The following is a 26,356-nucleotide window of genomic DNA, read 5'->3' as shown; positions in this document are numbered from 1 at the left end:
CTCAATAATGACAACCCTTTTTGAAATAAGAAGGTGGAGATGCTTTTGCGATATCCCACCAACCAGCAATGTCCTATCCCCTGTGGCTTACACTCTGAGGTAAAATGTCCCCTGACGGATACCCCTGTCAGCTGTGGGCTCTCCCAAGGCTGTGTGTGCTTGCCTACTTTCCTGTGGCAGGTCAGCTTGCATTCTAGGCAGAAGAATTCCTGTGGGTATTGCATTGTAGCATTGGCTCTAATGCTACCCGATGTACTCTGTTACCCAGAACCCTTTCCTTGTTTCTGCCATATAAACGGAGGGAGAGGAAGCAAGAGCATCTGGTAACCTTTAAAAGTTCAGATGTGAGCTACACAGCTCCTGAATGCCTTGCATTCTCAAGGTGTATCCATCAGTAGGATTTTTGTGCCCTTCCTCAAAGACTAGGAGCTTGGAAATCTCTATAATTCCCTAAGTTAGAACTGGCAGGATATCCCTGGTCTCTCAAATACTTGTGCACACTGTCTTTAGTTTGTCATGACTCTCAAAAGGATTGTGCATAAAAAAATGGAGGAATTAAATACAACTTTCCATGTGCTTCTGATATCTTTCAAACTGTTAGTTTTTGACATCTTGACTTGACCAGAAATGGAAAGTGGGGCACACAGAGGATGCTGGTATAGATTCTGTAGATTCTATAGAACAATGAACAGTCTTAAAATGGCTTCTTTTGCTTCAAATTGTGTGTGTGTGTGTGTGTGTGTGTGTGTGTGTGTGTGTGTGTGTGTGTAAACAATAATATTACAGCAAATTTAGTCTACATCTGCTTGGGACCTTTAAAGTCCCTTTAGCTTACATTACCAAAGTGTTTGAAATTAAAGGTTACCTTTGAAGAAATTACATTTCTAACTTTTTAGCTTATAGAGAACTGTAAAGTTTTCACACATGTGTTGCTTGTTGCTGACTTGGTTCTTGGGAGATCACTGTTTGTTGTATAATGCAGGACAAGTTCTTCCACTTTTTCTGGTTCCTCCAATTGTCTTAGCTTTCAGTTGCTCTTTCTTGTGGTTGCTCTCTCAAAACGACAGCAGAAAATTCATCATGCTAAATACCTATAAAAATCATACTGCTGGAGAAACTCCTTGATATGGAGAAAAGATGCTTTCTTTGCCTTCCCCCACCTCCTCAGCTTCTATATTACTCCCAACACCCACGAGCACATTGCCACATGTTCCTAGGCATGGAGTCCTTTTTATCACCTCAAAAAAAAAAAAACCCTAAAAATTAAAAGAATATGGGGAGCTAGAGGAATGGGGGCATCTGTGGGGTTTTCTAGAGACTTCCTTCCCAGTGTGTGAAAAGATCTGAGACAAGAGATCTGCTCAGATGGTGACAAACTGAGACAGGTGGCAGTTGCTACTCAAGGAGGAGTTTGGAGTTCTAAGAAAAGTAAAAAACAGACATTAAGTGAAGGGTATGGAAGTTTCCAGAACAGAAGCAGATAGTCTTCTGAACTATTACTCTCCAGAATGTGACAGTGCAGGCACCTCTGACCCATCTCCTACCTTCCTTCCAGATCCCATCTCATTCATCCCCTCTGAATCCCATGTCATCCCTTCCCTCCTCCCTCTGAACCTTGAAGGATACCCATGCTGTGTTCAGTGTCACTTGCCAGCTCCAGGCACCTACTGTTCTTCCAGGGTTCCTGAGTTCAAATCCCAGCAACCCCATGGTGGCTCACAACCATCTGCAATGGGATCTGATGCCCTCTTCTGGTGTGTCTGAAGAGAGCAACAGTGTGCTCATAGACATAAAATAAATAATTCTTTAAAAAAGAAGTACGGAGTCTGTACAAGGCACTGTTTTTAGAAGGCGCTCGAGCAAGAGGACCTCAGTGGTCTGATGGGATAGAATGAAAGCCTCTTGAGAGAGGGCGCCATTGAGGATTGTCTAGGTCCTATGGCCTGATTTAAGACTTCCTTCTGTTGTTACAAGCCACAGTTTATGGTACTTTGTAACAGAAATCACTGGAAACTAAAACATGTCCCCTTATCTGAAATACCTTGTGCTAGATTTCTATGAGGGTCCAAGTGCTTACCTGGACAAGGTTTAGAGAGAAAAGTAGAAAGCATTTTTCATATGATTACATCACAAGTTAACCATTTGTTGCTTTCCCCACTCCCGACCCTGGGTAGCATCCAGCTGTATTGGGTGATTAGAACAGAAAAGAAGTGGTAATATTTACCCTGTCCAAGCAAGGTCATATGTTGTTCTGACCTGTTCCTTGGATGCATGCCCCAGCAGGTGATTATCTGAGTGAGTCAGCTCAGTATTGTTGCTGCAACAAAATATGTGAAGAGAAAAAGCAACTTATGGGAAGAAGGAATGTTTTATTTTGGCTTACAGTTGTTGAAGATATAGTTCATTGGTGCTAAGAATCTATGGTGTGTCAGGGGCACGAGGCATCTGGTCATATTACATCTACAATCAGGAAGTAAGGAATGATAAATGCTGTGTTCAGCTCAGTCACCCCTCCCTTTGTGGTCTAAAAACCCAGCCCATAGAATGACCCCATCTCAGTTGAGGCTCATTGACGTAATCAGACAACATCTCATAGACATGTTTCCATGGTGATTCTGAATCCCATCCAGTTGGCAGTTAAGACAAATCATCACACAAAGGATAATATACTGAACTTATACAGAGCCCTGTAACTTTCCTGGTTTTCTATGCGTGGAACTAGGTTGGTTAGCAGTGCCACACAAATTACACAAGGTGAGTCTGGGGCTTTCCACGTTATCAGAGAATCTCCAGACTACCTTCTGATGGAAAATACTTTTTTTTGGCTTCCACAGCTTCCTGTCGGCTTCTCACCTCTGTCTGGACACATACTTGATTTGTTTTAGTGGTGAATGCAGGGGCGATTCCAATCCTTCCTCTCACACCCAGCAACTGTACAGTAGTTAAAAATAGGCGTGGCCCTAAGCTTTAGGAAAATATGTCAAATTGGGCTTTACGGCTAAACCAGTTTAATTGGTGACCCTACATAGAGTCACAGTGTCTGAGAAAGAGATAGAACCGTAAACACTGGGCTTTTCAATGCCCCACATTTTGACCGAAAAGAAGCAGGGTAAGATGTCTGTCCAGATGACCCATCGGACCCCACTCAGGGTCTTTATCTTCCCCGTACACTGCACTCCTTACTGTGATAACTGTTGGATAACAGATAACCTATGCTGGCCCTGGAAATTTCGGGGTGCCGCTTAATAAACACTTAGCTCATGCCCATTTTACAGATAAAGAAACCAAGGCACAGACATTTCATTCATTTACCTACTACTCGCAGTGGGCACACGGCTGAACGCAAACCAAACTTACATCTTCATGTTGAAGCTACAATCCTCCCCCAAACCTCAGGAGCCCAGAGAGCCCGAATCTTCTAATGAGACCGTTTACTTCCACTAAGTTTTTAGTAACATTTCCTCAAAGGTAGGTCCCAGCATGACTTCAGACAAATTTATAGCTCTGGTACGTCCCGGAAGTGCCCTTCGTTGATATCTTGTGATACCAAGTTTGGGGCTGCAAACTGTGCTGAGAACTGTGCTGAGAACTGTGCTGAGAACGTCCCAGCCACCATGTGAACTTAGTCTTTGGCCACTAGATGTCAGTATAACCACTCTGTGAGGCAGCGCTTACTTTCAGGATGAACATTTGCCCCAGACACTACTCTGAAAGGAAGTGGAGCTGGAAGGGAAGAAGTGGGAGGGAATGAGACCCCAATAGTTGTTAAAGAGATGGAGATGACAGAGAGGTAGAATTAAGTCTGTGGAAATGAAGTCTTTGCCAGCCTTTTTTCCCTGTCTTGAGATATGAGACCAGCTTTTTTCGGTGTTCCCAGAACTTGCTACAAGTCCTTGGCTATCAATGATTGCCCTGAGTAGAAGGGTCTAATGTTGGGATTGTGTTGGAAAGAATAACATCTCTCTCCCCTTCACCTCTTGTTGTTTGTTGCTAGTTTCTTGGGGCATTAGACTCACTGAAGTCTGCGTCTGATCTTACACATGTATGTAAGTATGCTGCTCTATGTATATCTGCTCAGCGAGTTCCCCTCTTAGCAGGAAGAGAAAGGCTACATCTACCCATGACTTTGCTTATGGGACTGCACACTCTTGTTTCTCTGTATGAATTAGTCTGTACCCAGTACCAATATATTTCATATAGCAAGTATCAATAATTTAGTGTTATATATTAGTACTTAATATACAACTTTATCCCCACAGCAAATGTTTGAGGCCAGTACTACTATTATACCCATTTATAAAGAAGGAAGCTTAGAGAAATTATATGGTTCTTTCACAGTTACGGAATAGATGGGAGGCAGAGTCCAAGGTTCATTCTCCTTTAATGACTTCAATATAAATACAGCAAAGGTCTTACACTCTTCAAAAGCAGCCCACAGCAGAGCACACAAGAGGACCAAAGCTTGCAACTCAAATCTTCAGTTATTGGTCACTCTCAGAAGTCTCCCGTGGCTGACTTGTAGCAGTTTGTCATCATCTCTCAAGTTTGCCAGGGCCTCCTTGGAGAAGGAGGGCCATTGGCTGGGGCCTTTTTCCTTTGCCAGTGTGGGAATCTCACAGAAACCCTATGCCTTGCCGTACCTTAACGTCTGAAGGAGACTGAATGCAGCTCCCCCACTCCTCCATCATAGGACAAACCCACATTTATTAAAAGCCAGAACGAGGCAAGTCATTGGCGTCCAGCTCTGCTGGCAACGAGGTCACACCTCTGGACCAGAGGCGTGCGCAAGACCAGAGGTTGCAAGGCACAAGAGGCCCGCAAACGCAAGTGATAGACAGGTCCCTGGCTCCAATGACCTAGATGAGGCTGACCTTTAGCATCTGCTGTCCATCTCCCCTGCTGCTTTCCAACAGAGCATGCACCTTTCGTTCACTTACTCAGCAGCACAGTCTGTCCTGCCAGGATTTGGAGGTAGCATTATTCCCTGCTGTAAAAATCTGTACATTGATGTGAGAGAAGAGATCTGAGTATAGTCGTTACCTGGTCGCTGCAGAGGGAGACAGACAGATGGAGAGGCTCATTTAGTGCATCTTCCCAGGGCCCATGGCTTGGATCCCTTTACTTTAGCTTCTGTATCTGTCCTGCATTAAAACTCCAAGAATAGTGGCATATTCTGGTGCTCGCCCAGGCTATGTGTAGGGGAATGGTTGAATGAGCTGCCCCTTCCTCCCTGTTCCAGGCTGACATACACAAAAAACAGTTCAATTGTGGCCTCAGGATATTGAGCAAGAAGGGAGAAAAGACGGGAACTAAAAAGTGACTATTCAGCGTGTATACTTCTGCTCTCATTCCCACCAAGCATGTGATATGCAAAAGAGCAAAGCTAGAATTCTACCAGCCAACATTACGTACGAGGGCAATAACTTGTGAGGACTTTGGTTCCAAGATCTATCTGTGTACTGGGAGCTGTCACCTCGCAGTGGAGGCCAAATTTCTATACTCTTGATTGGGAAAGTCCCATCACCCAATGTGTGCAATACTTGGGGCCTAAGTCTGCTTGTGGTCTAGAGATGAAGTGAGGTGCATGTGGGTGGTGTATCTGCTGGAGAGCCCCATGGACTCACTTCTAATGTTCTCGTGAGACTTTTGTCAAACTCTGGGGAAAACAAGGTACTAAATGACAATTCGTGTTAAGAAACTACAACTAGGATTTTAGCAAATTTTACTTCATTTCTTCTTTCATTCATAACATTAGAGACCACCTTTCTAAAGTCAAAGTCTATCCCAATCCCAGCAAAGTGAACAGGCAGGTTGACCTTGTAGAAGTATGACCTTGTAGTAGAAGTCATACTATCGATGCCCACTGTCCTCCCGGGAAGATCTGCCCTTCATAGATGAATGAATTATAGCCCACTTGCCCTCTCTTGTCAGTGATCTATTTCAGACAACTCTCAAAACAAGAAATGCTTGTATTTTGATAAGGGGAGTAAAATGGACAAACAAAATAAGTTGGTATGAACCTTAACTCTTCCCTCTGTGTTCCCCAGCAGCTGTCAAACAGGATCCCTCTTTTTCTTTCTAATGAAACTGAAAGTACACCCCTGGAACTGAAGTCCATCCTTCCACAGGGCTCCTTTGAGGATCTTTAGGCTCACAATGCCTCCTTTTGGTGGATGTTCTGACATCTTCTGGGATGTAGCAGTCTGGAAATGTTTTTTGCTTGTGTAGTAGAGATGGCAAAGGGAGAATGTCTTCCCTGTAAGCCTTGCAGGATAACATTCTTCCTCCATCTGGAGCAGTGGATTTTTGGCATTCCTAATGCTGCAACCCTTTAGTATAGGTCCTCATACTATGGTGACTCCTGATCATAAAATTACTATCTTTGCAATTTCATAGCTGTAATTTTGTTACTGTTATTAATCATAATATAATTATCTGACAGGAAGGTATCTGATGCAACTCACAGGGTGAGAACCACTGATCTAGAGGCCAGAAGACACATCATGAAAGCATATTTTTTGTCAGCTAGAATCCTTCTTGAGATAATGTTAACTGAAGAGTTGGGAAGAATTGCTTGCATTATGTCTTAAAAGAAACTGGAGAAAGGCTGGAGAAAGGCCTCAGTGGCCTCATGCTTGTCATGCAAGCATGAGGAGTGAAGTTTGAATCTTGGGAACTCAGATAAAGCCCTGTGACAGCACGTATCTATAACCATGTTGCAAGATAGGAAGCTCCTAGTTCTGCTGTACAGTGGTGTATACAGTGTTGGACGGGAAGAGACCATGTTGCAAACAAGATAAAAGTGCCAATAAATGTGCTCACCTGTGCTCTCTCACACACACATCACACATTCTCTCTCTCTCTCTTCTCTCTCTCTCTCTCCCTCCCTCCCCCTCTTCCTCCCCTCCCTCTCTCACACACACAGTAAACAAAATAATTTTAAGAAGAAACTGATATATAATGTTTTCATTATTCTTGTGCTTACTTCGCAGTAAAAGTTTTGGTAAATCACAGGAAAACCTGAACAGTTAAATAGAAATAAAATCACTCAAAGTTTCTTCCTTCCCTTTCTTTCTTTCTTTCTTTCTTTCTTTCTTTCTTTCTTTCTTTCTTTCTTTCTTTCTTTCTTTCTTCCCTTTTCAAGTCAAGGGTTAGACCTTCCAGCTGCTACATAATTAGAGATAAAACTTCAGCACTTCTTGGGATCTTATTAAATGTCCAAGGCTCCCACTCCCTTGGGAGTGATTTTAAGAAAAGTATGACTGTCTCTATCTTTGTGTGTATAGATGCCAAGCTTAATCCATTACCCGCCCCCCCCCCATCCTATGCTGCTCTAGAGTACAATACAAAGAAAGACAAGTCAGTGTAGAAGGGGCAGTGAGCTGGGAGGATCAAATGCATGTGCAGGATATCAGAATCCCTTCTTCATTACCTAGGTAAACTCCTCTATGTTTAACCCAGTCCACTCTTGCTTGGGTTGAGAAGTTGGACCCCATTCTATTGGACCAGGAAAATGGTAATGGCTTACATCCACTGTTGTCATCACGCTTGCTTCTGTTTCCACATTAGATGAAGAACTTGTTGTCATTTCATTTTAGCAATGACAACACTTCCACTCAATTAAAAATAATATTTAATATTCTGGGTCTTTTAAAAATAGTAACTAACCTGAAACTGATGGCCAATGCAGTCCTATTTCAAGTATGGTGCTGGTGGCCATGTTAGTTCTGCTGGCCTTTAAAGTCACAATGGATATGTTTGGGAATGAAAATCATTTGGCCAAGATGTGTCTTCACAACACAGTCCTAATGGCTTCCTTTGTGCCAGGGATCTAAGTGCAGTTTGATAGCCCTGGGCTCCCTTCTACTTGTTCAGCAGGACCACACCCTTCCACCACCAAATCTGACATGTAGCAGATGAAGTTCAAATGAATGGAGTCTCAGCGAAAACTCATGATGCCTGTATGATGGTCAAGAGCTTTGTGAACCAAGGGTGTCCAGATCACAGTCCATCAGAGGGAGGCATCCTTCCACAGAGCTTCCTTTCTGTAGTTAGGCTGCATGGTGCCCAGACCCACTGGTGACAAAGATGGGAGTGGGTTATGTAGGAGTGGAGAACAGGCATGGAGTCTGCTGGTTTTCTTTGGCTTTTGTGGCCACTTCCTCTTCCTTACCTCAAGACTTCTGCACAGAGAGCAACATCACAAGCCACACCATGCAGGATTGGCTCCTATGTAATGTGTGAAGAAGAAAAAAAAACCAACCCAAAACAACAACAACAAAAGCCAGTGGCTTTTCTCTGCTGTATTTTGTCCTTTCTTCTAACCTCCACATTGTTCTGCTCTTCTCTTTTCTCTTCTCTTTTTCCTCTTCTCTTCTCTTCTCTTCTCTTCTCTCCTCTTCTCTTCCCCCTCCCCCTCCCTTCTCCTCCTCTCCCCTCCCCTTCCTTTCCCCTCCCTTCTCCTCCTCTCACCTCCCCTCCCCTTCCTTCCCCCCCCTTTCCTCTCCTTTCCTTTCCTTCTTTTTTTAACTCTCTGGCCAGTTTAGACTTTCTACCTCTGAGCTTCTAAAGATCCTAGAGATACATTTACATTGGAGAATAAAACTTAAAACCTACAGGTCTAGGGATGGAGAGATGATTGCTCCATGCTTAAAGGACACTGGTTGTTTTTCCTGAGGACCTTGGTTCAGGTCTCAGTACCCATACAGCAGTTCACAATCTGCTGTACCTCTAATTCCCCTGGATCTTGATGCCCTCTTCTGTTCTCCATGGGTACTGTACACAGTTGAAGTACATATTAGCAACAACAAAAAAAAATCAACACGGACAGAGAAAAGCCCATGAGGTCTCAACTCTACATTAAAATGTAAAGGCAACTAAGGAATGCTGAATTAAGGAGAGATACTCTTTCCCAGGGAAAAGCATACAAATTGGTTAGGCAATAACAAATGTCAGCCCTAAAGAATACACATATAAGTAACATTATACAGATTGAGCGGGTTGTGCTTATGAATTTAGAAATATATCTAAGTAGCAACAATGAAAATAAAGGAGGCTATGAATTTGAATAAGAACGGGAGGGGGAAACAGAAGGATTTGATATCTAATTATGTTCCCTCCACAAGAACTGTTTAACTTGTTTTATCTAGATTTTTTCTTTTTCACAAAAAGTATACAATTTGATGATTACAGTATTTGATAGAAAGTATAAGGAATGGTCCTGCCAAGACTGAACCCCCAGTGAACATGATTGTTGTGGGGAGGGTGGTAATGGGGGGAGGATGGGGAGGGGAACACTCATATAGAAGGGGAGGGGGAGGGGTTAGGGGGATGTTAGCCCGGAAACCGGGAAGGGGAAAAACAATCGAAATGTAAATAAGAAATACTCAAGTTAATAAAGATGGGGGGAAAAAAAGAAAGTATAAGGAAAATAAAAAAGATTAAATGTTTAAAATAGAAGATTGGAGAATTGTTACAGTTTCTTCATTCTTGATGAATGTCTTAACCAGATTTTTTTTTTTAAAGTGGGGAAAGAAAATCTTCAAGGTTAGTTGAGGACACAGGGGTGACTTTCAACAAAACCACAAAGCTTCCTCCTCGTCCTCCTGGCTCCACCCTTTTGATGTGGGTAGCAAGCCCCCTAGGGAGAGTGCACGGAGAGACCCTGTCTGGTTTGCTCCCTATCCTCCACCGCCTCACCATGTTTGTCAACCTCTTGTCCTCTACAAGTCCTCAGGTGCCAAGACTCTTAGTTCTGCTCTTCTGATCCAGTGAACACAAACAGGTAAATGTCCACCTCAGTGTCCCGACAGACAGTCACCACTCACGCGAGATAGATTTGAGTTTGTGATCTGCTTTAGACTCCTTTTTCTGACTCACATTCTCACCTTCTGTCAGCTTGTCCCTACCTCTCAGCCTCCCAAGTATCTTTGGAATTTCACCCTCCCCTCTTACTTCCTGTCTGTGGCACTGATACGGTTTCTTACAGTACTGCTCTTCTTCAAAAAGGATCCTTTCCCTGTAGGCCTGTCATGGCGATCTTTCTGTGATAAACAAATCACATTTGCTTAAAACATTTCATTGGCTTTCCAACCCTTGGGATAAAAATAATCTTTTTTTTTTTAAAGTTTCTTGAGTTCTGGGCATTGCACCTATGGCCTTACTCATTCTAGGTAATGCTGTTACACTGAACTATATTCCATATTCCAAGCCTTCAAAGGCAAGTGACACTTTATTTTATGAATTTGGAAGACATCTATAGTCACATAGGGCATCCACTTTCCTCACATCCATGCCTGCCTTCCGTGTGTCTTCACCTGGACTCCTGCACATCTGTATTTAAGCTCAGGTCACATTTCACCCTCACACTAGAACCTCCTTTTTGCCCTTTAGAGTACCTGCCACATCGGGTGGGAATATCGTTATGTCTCGGGTTCATCAAACATGGTCATGTCCCAGATGACGAGCTATTGGTAGTTGATGGCTGCTGAGAGAGGGAGAATAGTCTTTGTTGAGGCGTATAACCACTAATTGGCAGGTTCCCCATGCTCCAGAGGGTGAGCCAACACTATGTGCATACTGGCAGTACTAATTGCACTCTGTGGGATTAATTAATTAATTAATAATTATAAAATCAGCACATGAAATTGAGTTGGAGTTGTGCTGGAGAGCCCTAGGGGAAACTGAGGGTGATGTGAGGGGCAGATATGATCAGGATACATTGTATACACGTCTAAAAATTTTAGACGTGTATTTAAAGCATTAGGGGACATTTATGCTAATCAAATCAGAGGATAATCAAAGCAAGGTTTTAATCTTTATTAGATCTTGATTTGGAAAAAAAACAAGGATTATAAAATAATGTGGACTCAGATGAAGACATTTCAAGGTGAGCCATCAATAATGTAAAACTGTTAGGCTTTACAGCTTTGATAATCACTTTGTAAGCGATGCATACTGAAAAAAATTAAGAACTAGTTATTCCATTTTATATAATTTATATACTCAAGTGGTTTATGGAGTAATTTATGTAAGCACATATGATGTGTCAAAATGTCAAAAGTCTGAATGAATTTAAATGATGAGGATGAGGGGCTTCAGGTATTACTGTTTAAGCTCTTCTGTAGATTTGAACTAAAAAAGAAAGAAGCAGAACAACAATAACAATGAAAAGGGAAATGTAGACTGGAGCATTTTCACATTCAGAAACACATCTGGCTGTCTGTGAGAGCGAGCCTAACCCCATAGTGGTCTAGAGAACTGGCATGGCTTGCTCTACTTATCACGTGATTAAAGTCACCTGCCTGACCTCAGCTGGCATTTGCTCTGCAATTCATGAGGTGATGAACCTTCAAGATTCTCCTCCTTGCTGGGGATTTAGCTCAGTGGTAGAGCGCTTACCTAGGAAGCGCAAGGCCCTGGGTTCGGTCCCCAGCTCCGAAAAAAAAAGAACAAAAAAAAAAAAAAAAAAGATTCTCCTCCGGGCTCATTTTTCATGGCATGGTTTCTCTTGAAGTCTACAGACTAACCTGGATTTTGACCTTGAGAAGTCGATGCGCCAACCAGAAAACAAAGTTTGCCTGAGCTGTAAGATCATGTGTGCAAGATCACACACATGTAAATGCATCTCCCCCAATTCAGTGGCCAGACGAAGTGGAGAAGCATCAAGGGATGACTTTTTCCAGGAGAAATAACATCTCTATCCTCCAAGATTTGGTTCCTGAACACACCATCATGATGAGCAAGACTGATTTTTGTAGGTAAAGTAGTGAGCCCAGAGGAAGCCCAGGAAAGTCATGATAGCCTGTGGTAAGTGATGGCAGCAAGTAGACCCCAGGAAAAATAATGATTGAAGTCTGACTTCCTTTAAGTGCATATTCTTTTATATTAGAAAGACCAAGGGGCTGTTGAGATGGCTCAGTGGTTAAGAGCACTTGCTGTTCTTCCAGAGGACCCAGGTTCAATTCCCAGCATCCACATGGTGACTCACAGTTGTCTGTAACTCGAGTTCCAGGGGATCTGACTCCCTTTTTGGTCCTCTACAGGCAATGTATGGCAGAGGTCCATGGGCATACATGTAGATAAAATATCCACACATTAAATAAATAGATAACTGAGAAATGTGACAAATCCTCACCAATTCTTGGTGATGGACACACTGTTGTTACATTTATGGCTTAGTTATTTTCAAAATGCTTCACACAGACCAAGAAACCAGGCATTGTTTCAGCCTTTCACGGAACGAAGATTTCCATGTAGCCTTGTCCCATGCCAGCTGGAGTCACCTTCATCTGTAGCAATGCTCTGTTAGACTCCCCCACACCCCCATTCCCCTCCCTGGAAATAAAGGAAGAGGAAGTTGAGCTCCAAGGCAGAGGCTCTCCTGAATACAAAGAACCACACATTTTAATTGTAAATCACCAGACTCAGGTGTTTTGGATATATTTCCCCCTTAGTCCCCAGCAACGGCACAAAGAGATGAGCAAGTAAAACACAGGACAACAGCAACACAATGTGATCTTTCCCCCTATAAGATGCAATTTAAGTCCCTTATTGTGGAAGCTAAGAAAAATTGCTTTCACTTATAATCTTCCTGCTTTGTGGGACCTAATAACATGTAAATCCCCCAGTTTAGTAGCGCAATTGATGGTTCCTTTGTACACTTAGCTTAATAATGTAACTTTCTCTAAAACTGCACGAAAGCAAAATGATCTGCACAGCTTTTGTTACCATGCTAACAGATAGTACCATGTGACATTGTCTTTCTTCTGTGTGATGGTCGACACAAGGCATCGGGTTCTCTGAAGAATCTAAGGACCCCCAAGATTCCGGAATAGTAGACTGAGTGTTTTGGTGTTGCTAAGGTCAGATTTGAAAGGGAAGAAAGACTATAAGGCTGGACAGGACGGGGCTGAGGGCACAGCATTTCCTGGGTGGAACAAAGGTAGACAAATGGCTACCTGTCATGATACTAAGCCAAGTTTGACAAGTGCACACAAAATGAAAAGAAACTTGAGGAGAAACTACCCATTGTCTATATCCAAAGGAAAGGAGAACAGACGTCAGACGTCAGTAACTCTCCTGGGTACTGCATCGGTTTGCAGAGAATCTAAGCAGAATTAATTAGGGTTAATTGTCTCTCAAAAACTTTTTACGACTTTTTTTTGTATGTATGCAAGTGTGTGTGTGTGTGTGTGTGTGTGTGTGTGTGTGTGTGTGTGTGTACATGCCCATATATTAGGTCATAATCTAGCCTTAACGTAAGTGCTTTCCACCACTAGACCACAAAAACAAAGAGGACAGCATTAGAAGAAACATGTAAGATATGACTCACAACACATTCACCTTTGGACCCCAGGACATATTGTTTTATATGCCAAAGAAGAATTGCAGGGGAAATGATTCAAGTCCAAGGTTATTTGCAAAAAGACAAATTCATACTGTGCTGTCTATTATGGCACAAGATATTTTAAGCCTCAAGGAGTGGTCATGAGAAATCATTAGAAGATGGCAGAGCCCGAAACGCTACTTGAGAGATGAATGGTATTCAGTGGCGTGGAGAAAGTGTGAAAAAGGAAGTGTCCAGAGCCTAAATATTTTCAAAATTCTTCTGTGCCATGAGGTAAACAGATACAGGGAGGATTCTTTTTTTTTTTTTTTTCCACGGAGGTCTGGGGAACTGAAACAGAGAAGTCTAAATTCCCATGGACTCAGCTCATCTCAGCTGCTCTTTCTTTAGTTGGGTTTTGGTCATTAGACCCCTGTGACATTAACCTGTGTGTGGGGCCTTTGAGGGGAGTCTAGATAAGGTTGGGTCACTGAAGTACCAGCACAGTTTGGCTATCGTGTTGGGACTTGGGCAGTGATGGCAAACCTGCCTCAGACAGGAGAGAATCTGGAGGGACACAGACGAAGGCTATATTGTTTAAGTGTGTGGCTGTGTGCTCTTGAGAAAAGGATTAACATAGAGCAGTGAACAACAGTGATCTTTCCCTACCTCCCTCCCTCCCTCCCTGCCTCTCCGAATAGATAAGGGTTACTGGAAGAACAAGGCAGGCTATATCTGTTTAAAAATGTGTGTGTGCATGCATGCACCCTCCATTCTATGTAGTAGCCTTCCTTGATCAAAATGAACACTGTAGTGGCTAAAGCTGTAACTCAATGGGTCGTTTTTTTCACCAGCATAGACAGGGTGTCATGTCCCACCCCTAGACCTCAAAAACAAATTAAAACCAAAAGCATTCACTTTGCTATATTTAAAACATTGATTTGATGTAAGTTTTATTGGTATCATTAACCCCTAAATATGTAATGTATAAGAAAAAAAACCAATAGGTTTCTAGGAATATGAGACAGAACTGACCTAGGCACTAGGTTACTCATGATTCTTGGAATGACATATATATGTCCCATGAATATATTTGCATATATATATATAAAATGATATTCATGTGCTTTTACTTCAACCTCAGCCCAGGCTGCCAATAGTTCCAGCCATCTTCTCAAATAAAACTTAAATCCTCATTTAAAATTATCATGAACACAGGATCCTTAAGTAACTATTTTCTGAAACAAAACAGTGTTTATGTAAATGAAAAGTGCTAGCAAATATTTGTTTGAACAAATGAATGGCATGATTTATGGGGGGGATAACAGTAAGTCTTGGTTGTATCCATCAAAAAAAGCTGTAAGCAATTAGTTGATTGGATGTAAAAACATGGGAACATCTCCAACAGCGCTTGACCATCTGAGAAAAAGCTCCCGCTGCTTCCTCCCTTCTTCAGTTGAGTATTGTCTAGGAGGCTGTTTACCTTTGTACATTCCATTGTTCTAGAACCTTGATCGTGAGCTCTTTGGTCTCCTTGGATGCTTACAATTTACTGGAGGACGGTGGAGAACTTTTAACTCTAGGGTAATCTCTGAGAACATTTCTATTAATCCACTTAAAATAATAAATCGTTAAATAGCAACAAGACTATCACTTTTATGAAAACGATATTTCCCCAATGTACACTCTATTAGGAGCTTCAAGTGAGTTTAATGTCTGCTGTGACAGAAAACAGCTGGGTCTTTATATTTGCACAGCATTTAATCTGTTGTGACACTATTTTGGATGATATATTTGAAGACATGGAAGGATGTCACATTTGCTTTTTCAGATGGTTATATAGACTCTGGAAAAATCCCACTGAACATTCACAAGAATGAGAATCCAGAAGATGAGCGACCCCTTCACATTATTATCTAAGCCTTCTGGATTGTTGGAGAGGGAGCTGGCCATTTCCAATAGTCTTCGAACTTTACTTGGAGCTGCGCTACTCTGGCCCTTCTCTAGTTGACGTGAATTTATAGCTTTCCAGGATGCATGAGGTTTCCCGTTGCCTGTGGTTGATCTTCACGTGAACCGTCTTATCTTCAGGCTTATTTCCAGGTCTGTGACCAGCATCTAGCCTTTGCTTCCAAACCAGTGCCACAACAGGTACGGTGATTTCGTGTGAAGCCATAAGGAGTCTGAGAAAAAGTCGCTCCTCATACTCACTGTTTTTTTAGGTATACATATTTCTTTATTAAAACATTGTCAGGCTGGAGAGATAGCTCAGGGTTTAAGAGCACTGACTGCTCTTCCAGAGGTCCTGAGTTCAAATCCCAGCTACCACATGGTGGCTCACAACCATCTGTAGTGAGACTGATGCCCTCTTCTAGTGTGTCTGAGACAGCTACAGTGTACTCACATACATTAAATAAATAAATCTTAAAAAAGAAAAGAAGCTTAAAAAAACAAACAATTTAAAAAAATTGTCAATGAACTAGTTAGATGGATCAGAGGGTAAAGGCACGGGGTGCTGAACTTGGTGCCTTGAGATTCATCTCAGGACCCACAAGATAGAAGGAGAGAACCAACTCCTACAGGCTCTCTGTACATGAGCCGTGGCACTCGCACCCAAAACAAACAAGCAAAGAAATGTAGTTTTTAAAATCCAAATATAATTAAAATATTTGAAAGACTTAAGTTTCGTCAGGGAGACACATTCACAAATCATAGTTGATTAATATGTGTAAATAGGAATTTATCAATCATTTCCATTCAAGTCATGTCCTCCTGGGTCATGGGACTTAAAGTCTGACTCTAACAGTATTGTGAGGAGTAGTTCACAATTATTTTTAAAGTTCGTTTTAATCGTGTGTGTGTGTGTGTGTGTGTGTGTGTGTGTGTGTGTGCGTGCACGTCATCATGTGCATATGAGTGCTGGTGTCCACGGAGGCTAAAAGCTTCAGCTCTTCTGGAGCCGGAGGCAGTTGTGAATTGCACAGTATGAGCCACTGGGACTGAACCCAGGTCCTCTGCAAGAGCAATATGTGCTCTTAACCACTGAGCCATCCCTCTAGACTCTACAGTTCTTGATATCCCAAAAGGCAATTATAGAATTGCACGTTTGATAAATATAAACTCAATATTCAATTTAAACTCCTTGTAAAAACAAAGAACCCAGGGTGATAAATTCCTTATCCAATTTGTAACTGGGAATAAAGGCAAGATGGTGCCTTTGAATTGGGAAATACAGAGAAAACCCCAAGGAACAACCTTTCTCCTTTGTAGCCAGCATAGCATGCTAATCATTTTTCTTGAGAAATGAACAAAGATGACATTTTCCCTCCTTTGGGCATAAACAGGGGTCAGCACACATTTCAAAAATAAATCTCTCTTAGCTGATTTGATGCAGCTGTCACCACAGCTGTGCAAGCAGGGGCAGAGCAGTGTCAACAGTTTGTCCCAGATTTACATTTAACATTTGGCAGAATTCGTGAAATGTAGATGACTTGTTTCAGGATCGTTTGCTTTTCTTTCTGCTCCTTTTCATGATGACTTTACATTCACGTCACACCACTGCATACCTGGGCAGCTAGATAGGAGCTGCCAATTTTATCCCACGAACACTTGGTAACCAGCTTTTGGACACATATTAGGCACCAAGTGTGTTGTGTGAGGTGGGTAAGGATGAATAAAATCCTCACACAGGAGAAGTCTTAAGCCGACACAAGATCTGCCACAAACGACGTAGTTCTCAGTAAAACCATTGATAAGCTTCTAGAGCAATGTTCAATATCTTGGGCAGAAGATTTTTGCAAAAATAGAAATGTTCTACAGCTGTGTGGTTGGGGTGGTAGGGAGCACCTGATAGGTGTCTAATGTAGCTGAGGAACTGAATCTGAAGTTAATTAGCAACATTTTTGAGACAGTATCTTGTTATGTTGTCTTGGAGTCCTCTCATTTGCCTCCTAATTAAGGTACTACAGGGATGTGCTACCCCACTCAGTTCTTCACTGTCAATTGCTTACAATCCCCATAGGCACATGCAGCTAGTGTTGGATAATGTGTGCAGTTCTAAAGCCTGGGACCAAATGTTACCATTGTTATCTAAACTTTTCAGATACTATGACATCGAGGTGTGACACTAGATTTTGAAATTTCCTTCTATAGGAAGTCCAATTCTCATCTTGTTATTAAAGCTCAAATTTGGGTTTATGAGATTTATATACAATTTCCAAAGCTAAGAATATATCTGAAGACAACCACTAGAAGACCCACCACATTCTTCTAGTGGAAGATTTCTATACTATGAAGAGAAACTAGAGTCTAAGGTCTTAATAACTAAAGAAAGCACTAAAGAGTTTTGAGATTATAATACTCTGTACACTGAAAAATTAGGCTTCTATATATCTCTGATAAAAGAGTCAGAGACAATCAAGATAAGACATGTCAATCAAATCTCGTGAGAACACTGTGGTATATCTCACGTGGGCCAGATGCTGCAGTGCCTTGGGGAAAATTCAGAAATCAATATCTTATGTTCACAGAGATAAAGCAAAACCTAAAAACTGGAAGGGATATAGTTTATAGTCCAAAGTTCCCTGAGTAGTTGTGCAGACAAAGAGAACGATGTAGATAGAGCTTAGCTGTTGAAGAATTGGAGACCTACAAAGAACACTCAAAGGATTACCCTTTATAGCAAACTTTTAATTGACATGTTAGAAGATTTGAAGGAGACATTATAAATCATGAGAAAGCTGAGCTCACATCTGATAAGGGCAGTAGAGAGAATGTGGTGTTTGAAGTCAGGCTGAGATTCACACTGTAAGCTTTCTAACACTTGGTCTGTTTTTGTCTTTGGCTAAGTTACTTGACTTGGGTTTCTACCTTTTCACGTGTTCTATAGGATTAATGTCAGTTAACACTTAAATCAGTAGTGAACGTAATGTAGCAGGAACTCAAGTCCACTTGAATGCTCAAGGAGCCATGACTGTTGGCTTTCAGACTTCCCACAGAGAGCAGAACAACTTTTAGAAATATGGAGTTGCTCATGAGAGGTAATAAGTGAGCATAATTTGAGAGGAGACTGCTAGGTGAAGGAATGGACAATAATGTGACAGGTAAAGATAGGTTTATATACTCTCTTTCCTTGAAATTCTGACAAAGGATTTGGGTTATCTATCATAGATAGACAAAGGGAAACAACTGAAGGCTAATGCCCAACAGAAGGAGAGTAGCTTTGCCATTGGAAGCATAGAAGGTAACTCCCAGGAGAGGCAGGGGAAGCAGGAAGGGGTTATGACGATGAGTCAAGCGTGAGCTAATGACCATGACTAAAACAATAGCTACAGGCGAATGTGAAAAGACATTTCATGCTCATTTCTACAATTGAAGAAAGCTCGCACTCAACATCATTAAGTAGATTAAGGTGAGTAGAGATCTTGATGCACAAAGGCCTTGGACCTGAGGGGACTACTCTCTTCCCAACAAAAAAATAGTCCCAGATACAAGTAACTTGTTTTTGGTCAACTCATCAGTCAAACCATTATTTCCTGTGTGGTGTGTGGCAACAGGCGTTCTAGCAGCTGCTAAGTTAAGGAACTTAGTACCACCCTGAGCACAATGAAAGTGAAAATAATTTAAATGATGACAACACTTGTTCTTGTAGATGAGACAGATGTAGGCTCTGACTGGTACATACTGGTATAGCTCAACATTTGGGAAGGAGGAGGAGGAGGAGGAGGATAAGAAATCCAAGACCAAGCTGATCTACATGGCAGCCTACACTGTGCGCTAGCCTGGACTATGTGGCAAGTATGAGGCAAGCTTCATGAGATCCTGTCTTGGACGCAAAACCAAAGCCAAGAAACCAACCAAAGAAGAACAAGACATGTCAATGGGTTTGGTTCTGAAACCTTCACTTGCTAGGAATAGGAAATATTCATGAGATAAATAGTAAGGAAAACCTCACGGCAGGGCAGACAAAGACAAGGGTTCCCTTAGACACAGAGTCCATCTGTACCTCAGGGAATAGAACCAACTGTGTTTGGATCAAGTACCACTCAGAGGATGTGGACTAATGGGTGGGTATTAACCTATTTCTGTATCTTGACTTTAAGTCTGTTGGATGAATTATCATCATCCTCATCTTAAAGAAAGATGTAGAAGCATTCTGACTTTGAAAAACTACAGATACGGGAGGGCCAACTGCCACCCTGACTGGTGTCATCTCCACTCAGGATGATTTGTTGCCCTAACCTCAAAAGACAAAAATGAACCTTGCATGTGATCATGAATACTTACATACTTAAAAAAGATAGGTGGGGAATTTAGCATATTAAAGGTAGGTGGGGCATATGTCTTATAATGAAAAGATAAGGAGTTAGAGAGATTGGCTCAGTGATCAAGAACATATACAGCTCTTGCAGAAGACCTAGGTTCAGTTCCCAGCACACACATGCACATCATATAACTGTGCATAACTCCAGTTCTGTGGGAATCTGATGGTTCTGGCAGCTGTGGGCATCTGTACCTATGTGTTACATATCAACACACACACACACACACACACACACACACACACGCACACAAATCATTTAAAAATTAAGCCATTTATTGTAAAGTCATAAATGTGTGTATATGTCTACATTGTATGTATCATGTGAAAATATATATGTATATATGAATATGTATAGCTATACAATTACTGTGGGGTGGGCAATAATGGAAAATGCATTAGATCGGCAGGTGAATTTTTTTGCAATGCAGGAAATGAAATCCAGGACTTCATGCATATCAGGCAAGGACTGTGCCCCTGAGCTACGTCCAAGTCCTATGAAATGAATATATATTTTCTTCCTTTGAGACTACCATTCCGGCTGGATGATGGTTTTTCCCTCCAGAGGGGATTTCTAAAGGCAGTCTCCTCTGGAGGGGAAGTCAGCATCCAGCTGGACTAGAACAAACATCTAGCTATTTACTTAAGGTGGATCTGTGTGCTTGCAGTACCTAGTGTGTTAACTCATTTGCCTGCCTTAGAGGGACAGGGGGAGCGGCTATTGTGTGAAGAAATACCGTGTGAGGACAATGAGCTCTCTTGTAGCCAAATAGGGAACTGGTACTGGGGTGTAGGAAGAGAACACAAATGGAGATGTTACTCCCAGTCTATGGGCAGCTACTCTCTGCACAGACACACACCAGCAGCGTGTGTGTCCAGAGACAGAGTGTTCCAATGACTTACACAGTTTGGAAAGCTTCACTCGTCTACAGGAAAGATTACCTTTGCTTTGACAGCTTTCTTTAATTGAAAATTTTTTTTCATGCAATATATATCCTCAATATGTTTTCCCCTCCCCCAGTTTCTCTTGGATCCTCCCTACTCATCCAATTTCATGTTGCTTTTTGTCTCTCTTTAAAAATAAAGCTAAACCAAGATACACACACACACACACACACACACACACACACACCACAAAAAAAAATAGAAACCAAATGTTCAAGAAGCCAATTTAAAAAAAAAAAGCCCAAATAAAGCAAAATGACACAAAAATTCTACAAAATTTTGAGTTTGTTTTGTGTTGACTAATTCCTGCTAGGCACAGGGCCTCCTCGGATGTGTGCTTAACATACTTGGTAAGACACCATTGGAAAGAACTAATTTTTCCTTTCTCGGTGGGTATCACTAACAGACACCTTCTTGGTTAGGGGCGTGCCCACTTCCTTCTCTGAGTTGACAGCTAAATTTTGAACCTCGAGCCTTCCGAATGTGTGGCCAACTCTTGTGGGTAGAGCATACTGAGCACTCCTGCACCTGCCAGTGGCTTTTGTAGGCTGCTCAGTTGCTCATGGGGACTGGTGTACCACTGAGTTGCTCTCAAAGAGGCATTGCCTCTTAGGGTCTCCATAGAGGGTAACTCCTCAGTGTGGAAGACAAAGAGGGAGTCATAAACTCCATGATTAATCCATGGCTCTGGAGTCTAAATTACTGTGACTAAAAACCCTGACCAAAAACAATGCAGAGGGAGGGGCTTATTCGGTTTACAATTCTAGGTCACAGTCTTTTACTTCAGGGACCTCAAGTGAGAACTTGCAACATAGCATCCACTGGCCAGAGCAGGCAGGGAGATAAGAATCCTCTTGGCTTTCTTCACTCTTAGACGGTTAACCAGCCAGCTGCCTTTGACAGCCTTAAAGTTTTTGCTTTATTTCGGTAATTTTTAAGTTGTAAAATGTGAGAGTATATAAATAACATCAATTACTTAGCAGCCAATCAACAGTCAATACAACTGCCCCAGTCATATCCCACAGGCCAAACTGATAAGAATAATTCTTCATGGAGACGCTGCTCCCAGGTGACTCCAGATAGTGCCAAGTGGACACCTCAAGCTAAAGAGTACACCAGTTCCTTCTGTTCTCACCCCTTCTCTTCCACTCACTTTCTCTTGTGACTTAAAAACCTGAATAAAAGGGTGAGTGGAAAGACTGGAGGTAAGGTCATGATGAGAGTGGGATAGAGCTCCGCCCTATTTCCTGAGTTCTCATTATAAGGGTGTTTCTGTATATATGTATGTATACATATATATATATATATACACATACATGCATATATATATGTACACACACACACACACATATGGTGTGGCCAAGGTGATGTGTCTTGCACAACCTCAAGGGGCCGTTGTCAGTGGTGTAGGGTGTAGACCGCTCACTGAGAAGTGCACCCCACTTGAAGAATAGGTGCAGTGGCAAAAGAGACTTAGAGTCTCATTCTTCTGGAGTCTTCCTTTTGTAGTTGAACTTTGTCTTTTAGCTAGAAGACACCAGCTTACAACCATTTGGTCCGAGACTTTGTTATTTGAGGTTCAAGTTTCTTGAAAACTCACCTCAAAGCTCCAAAGGGAGTTTTATCAGGCTAAGGATTTTGTATCTCTTCCTTCTCACTAACCCCCACAGCCTCATGTGGGCTGTCTCTCACACCAGTCACAGACATCACTTCCTTGTTACTATCTTCTCAAGTTAAAATCATCTCAATTCTTAGGTATTCTCAGACATTTCAATCTATTTCATTTTTTTTTTATTTTTGTGAACTGCTAGGATAGAAAAAGATAGGAATTTTGTCACGGTTATTTTTAAAAAATGTGTTCTAGAGAGAACAAGAGATAGGAGATGATGACCTGTCCCTAATCTGTAACACACACACACACACACACACACACACACACACACACACACACTGTTAATCGATTGGGTTAAATGGGTGGTCAACAAACATCTGTCAGTTTTCCTGTGGATGGGGACACATATTTGGGAAGACGAGGTGAGAGAGACGGGGAACATAGTTGTTTTAAGTGTTCTGGGAAATGGGGCAGTAGCTGTTTGATGCTTTACTCCTGTGAGCTGTGGAACAGGCTCCAGCTGAGGATTCACTGTTATCCCACTGTGGCCTCTACAGTTCCGAGAGTGAGACTGAAGGGGAGGGCGGCTGCTAAGGGAGACCCAGAGAGAGGTGCTGAGGACTTGAAGAGCAGTTTTCTGAACAGAAGACAGTGTTGTTCGTTAACGAGACTCCTGTAACTGGATCATCTAGGGTATTTGTTCCTGCTCTGATTTTCTTTACAAACTTGGCAGCAACTCTGCTCTGCCAAACTGGCATTTTGTCTTTTGTTTCATTTGTCCTGTGCCTAAGGACAAAAAGTGTGAAGTCCCGTGCGAAGGAAAAAGTAACTCAGTCTCTGGGGAAGAAAGTGAGATAATCTCGAAACAGGAGAGAACCCAGGGCAAGTAGTGGGAGTCCAGTGCCAAGGAGAGACCCAGACGCCACTTTTATTTTTAAATAAATATTTCATTGTATGCGTATGTGTTCAGCCCGAATGTATGTCTGTGTTGGTGCCCATGGAGGCCAGAAGAGGGCATCACATTCCCAAGGACTGGAGTTCCAGACAGTTGTGAGCTTTACATGGGTGCTGGGAATCAAACCCAGGTCCTCTGGAAGAGCAGTTAGTGCCTTTAACTCTACAGGGAGTGCCACTTTTTAAAGCACATGCATAAGAACTATCCTATCCCTCGCATGGTATGCAGAAAACATGGAGGGCAGACACTGTGTAATAAACATCACTTTGAATCTATATCTTAGCATAGGAACACACCCACCATTTCATTCTTACCACAGTGATCACTTGTCCTGATTACCTAACTCCCCCTATCAGTATTCTAACCCATCGGAGTTCCTATTACAGCGAAAACGCCATTTCCTTTCACAAGCGATCTAACATAGACCACACACAGTTGACACACATGTCCCACCCCCATTTGTACAGACAAGGATTTTAAGAGTCAAAAGAGACTTTCGTTGTGGAAAAGTGAGAACATCCTGTCCATAGATAGGAGTAGGTTAGCCTATGTGTAGCACACCCAGACCTGGGGATAGTATTTGTGTATGAGAAGGATGGTACCCATGGGAAGCAAAAGTAAAAGATGTGCCTGTTCCAGAGACACGAGGCAAAAGACATGCTGAAGAAGCTGCAGCATCATCTTGGGTCTACACAGACTGAGGCACGGGAGTGGGCATAGGAGCCAACTAGACAGACTGAGGCAGGGGAGTGACTGGAGTGAACATAGGAGCTGAGCAGAATGACCAGGTGACAACAGAAGCTCTGTCCTTTACTATGACGTCAAGGACAAGGAACCTCTCAGGTTCCGGTACTGTCTGAAGATGGATTGTGTTAGCAAGGGCACCTGTCACAAGATTACAGCAGAGTATACCAGACACCAAGGAAGGACACATAGGCGCAGGGAGTCTCAATATACCCAAGAGTTGATGTTTCTCCCCTAATAGATTATAGTTTTCAGTAACAACCCTTAGAAATAATTTAAAGACCTCCCATTTTAATCTCTTTGTGTGCATTTAGTCTAACCACCAGCATTTTCGATCTCAAAAATACAGGTTATATAGAATATTAATCACCATGCACTTTGCTACATCCTTTATTTATAGAATCCAATATGATTACCTTTCACACATGTGAAAGATTTAAAACAAGTCGTAGTTTGATGCAATGCAGCAAGTGAGAGTCAAGCCTCCTAGTTAGTACTTCAAATGGAAAGGTTTTGCTTCAAAAGGAAAAGCCCTGTGGCAGTTTGAATATGCCTGTCCCATGGGAAATGGCACTATTAGGAGGTCTGGCCTTGTTAGAGGAAGTGTATCCTGTGGAGGCAGTACATATATAGTCTGGTACAAGTACAGTACAAGTCTGGTTAGTGTGACATAGAGTCTCCTCTTGGCTACCTAAGAACAATAGTCCACTTCTGCTGCCTGCAGAACTCTTGGCTCCTCTAGCCCCGTTTGCCTGCACTCTGCCGTGCTTCCTACAATGATAATAATGGACTGAGCCTGTGAAAACTGTAAGCCAGCCTCAATGAAATATTTTCATTTATAAGAGTTTCCGCAGTCATGTCTCTTCACAGTAATAAAATCCTAACTAAGACATCACCTCTACAACAAGCAGAGCAGTAAAGATGTAATATCTGAAGTGTCATTTATGTTGAAATATTCTTTATTCTTTTTCCCTTAGTGTTTTGAACAGGGTCTTGCCATGTATTCCTTGATGGCTTGAACTCAAACTCACGGTGGTCCTCCTGCCTCAGCCTCGTAAGTGCTGTGATTCTAGACAGGTGTCATCATGTCAAGCTTGAACATTTCTTATCCTAAAAAATATATTTATGGGCACTTTTCTTCATATTTCAACTGTGGTATTTCATTGACATATTCTAGAGTGGAATAAACACATAAGGGCTTACTGTTAGAAAACAATTCCTGAGCATCTAGGACTGCCAGCCCCATGTTGTGCTTCCAGGATTTTGCACTGTTCTTATAAACACTTGAAAATTTGCCCCACTGGCAAAAAGATTAGATTTCTCAACTTTGGGCTTACCTTTGAATTTATCCAGTGAGCCTGAGTTTCCTGTTTACTAGTCTTGGGAATTGGGTTCCCTGGCTTTGATGAAGTCATTGTAAGCCTTTGGCTACTCAGTTGTATCAAGACAAAAGGGGGACCCTCTTCAAGGGGCTCTCTATTCTCTGGCCACTCTCTGGGGGTGGAAGTCAGATGGGAGCCTTCTGTGGTAACCCCAGACTCAGACCCCACTCACTGATGTTATTTCACCAGCAGAATCCCAGGTGCTTCCAAGCAATGGCAGAAGTTGGCTACAATCTTTCTAAGTAGGAAGTTCAGCCCATTAAAACCATTTCAGAGGCACTAAAATCCATCCAAAGTGATTTTACTTTGAGGTTTTTAAGAGCATATGCACTAACGTTTGAAACAACTTAAGAAACACAAATAAAGTAGTAAATATTCCAGGACAGGGGAACATCACTGAACACTCTCCTGCCATATTGGATCAGTGGATATGTGTAAATACCCTCAAAGGCAGAGGTCATCACCCTGGTTTTACACCATGGGAACTAAAAGTGGCTTGCTCAAGTGGCAAAAGGCAGATTATAGACTCACACAGCAGACATGGAGGCTGCCCCAGTCACACCAGGCCTCAGTGAGACGATCAGGTGGATACACAAAGTCCATCACTGTTTTATTGTTTCCTGATATTCTCCGATCCTATGAAGATGTGGTGTTAGTGCATGAATACAGTATTAGGGAATTACAAGGTCCTTGGCATATAGGACAACTGTCTGAATTCTAATGTCAATAACTTAAACCCCATGAGTGAATCTTGTACTGAATCATCTTCCAGAAATCTTACTCCATGTGGACAAAGAGCTCCACAAATGCCAATATGTGTGTTAAACTTCATAAAAAGGAAGCCTGCAGAGTATTTACTTTGATTTACTGTTATGAACATGTGTAGTTATAGATTCCCAGCCAACCTTGAAATCCACCTTACTAGGTTAGGTCCTTGAAGCTTCTCAGAATTGCTGTATGAATTTCTTGGCTCTTTCTCCTAAGGGATTCAGTCTCTGTAGGCTGGTTGTTTTAAGGGCCATATGGAAATTCCTAGAGTTTCCTGTCTATTCTCAGTGTAAACAAAAGTATA

At 42.1% G+C, this 26,356-nt stretch overlaps 1 protein-coding gene across 41 annotated transcripts in view; it reads right to left on the bottom strand.

The window, feature by feature from the left end:
* Fyb1 (FYN binding protein 1) overlaps window positions 1–26,356 on the bottom strand; it is a 149,865-nt gene that overhangs the window by 98,744 nt on the left and 24,765 nt on the right. For 5 of the 41 annotated variants that reach the window (XR_015667192.1, XR_015667196.1, XR_015667194.1 and 2 more), the window contains exon 2: window positions 2,225–2,317. The exons of 35 other annotated variants lie outside the window; for them this stretch is intronic. The gene's annotated coding sequence lies outside the window, so the exon portion shown is untranslated. Of the gene's footprint in view, window positions 1–2,224; window positions 2,318–5,040; window positions 5,048–26,356 lie in introns of those variants that run through there. One more of the 41 variants, XM_087630130.1, reaches the window with a different exon arrangement.

This window comes from Rattus norvegicus, chromosome 2, assembly GCF_021556685.1.
Source record: "Rattus norvegicus strain SHRSP/BbbUtx chromosome 2, alternate assembly SHRSP_T2T, whole genome shotgun sequence".
Classification (NCBI taxonomy): Eukaryota; Metazoa; Chordata; class Mammalia; order Rodentia; family Muridae; genus Rattus; species Rattus norvegicus.
The sequence above is the reverse complement of the archived record's forward strand: the minus strand, read 5'-3'. Positions and strand labels throughout refer to the sequence as shown.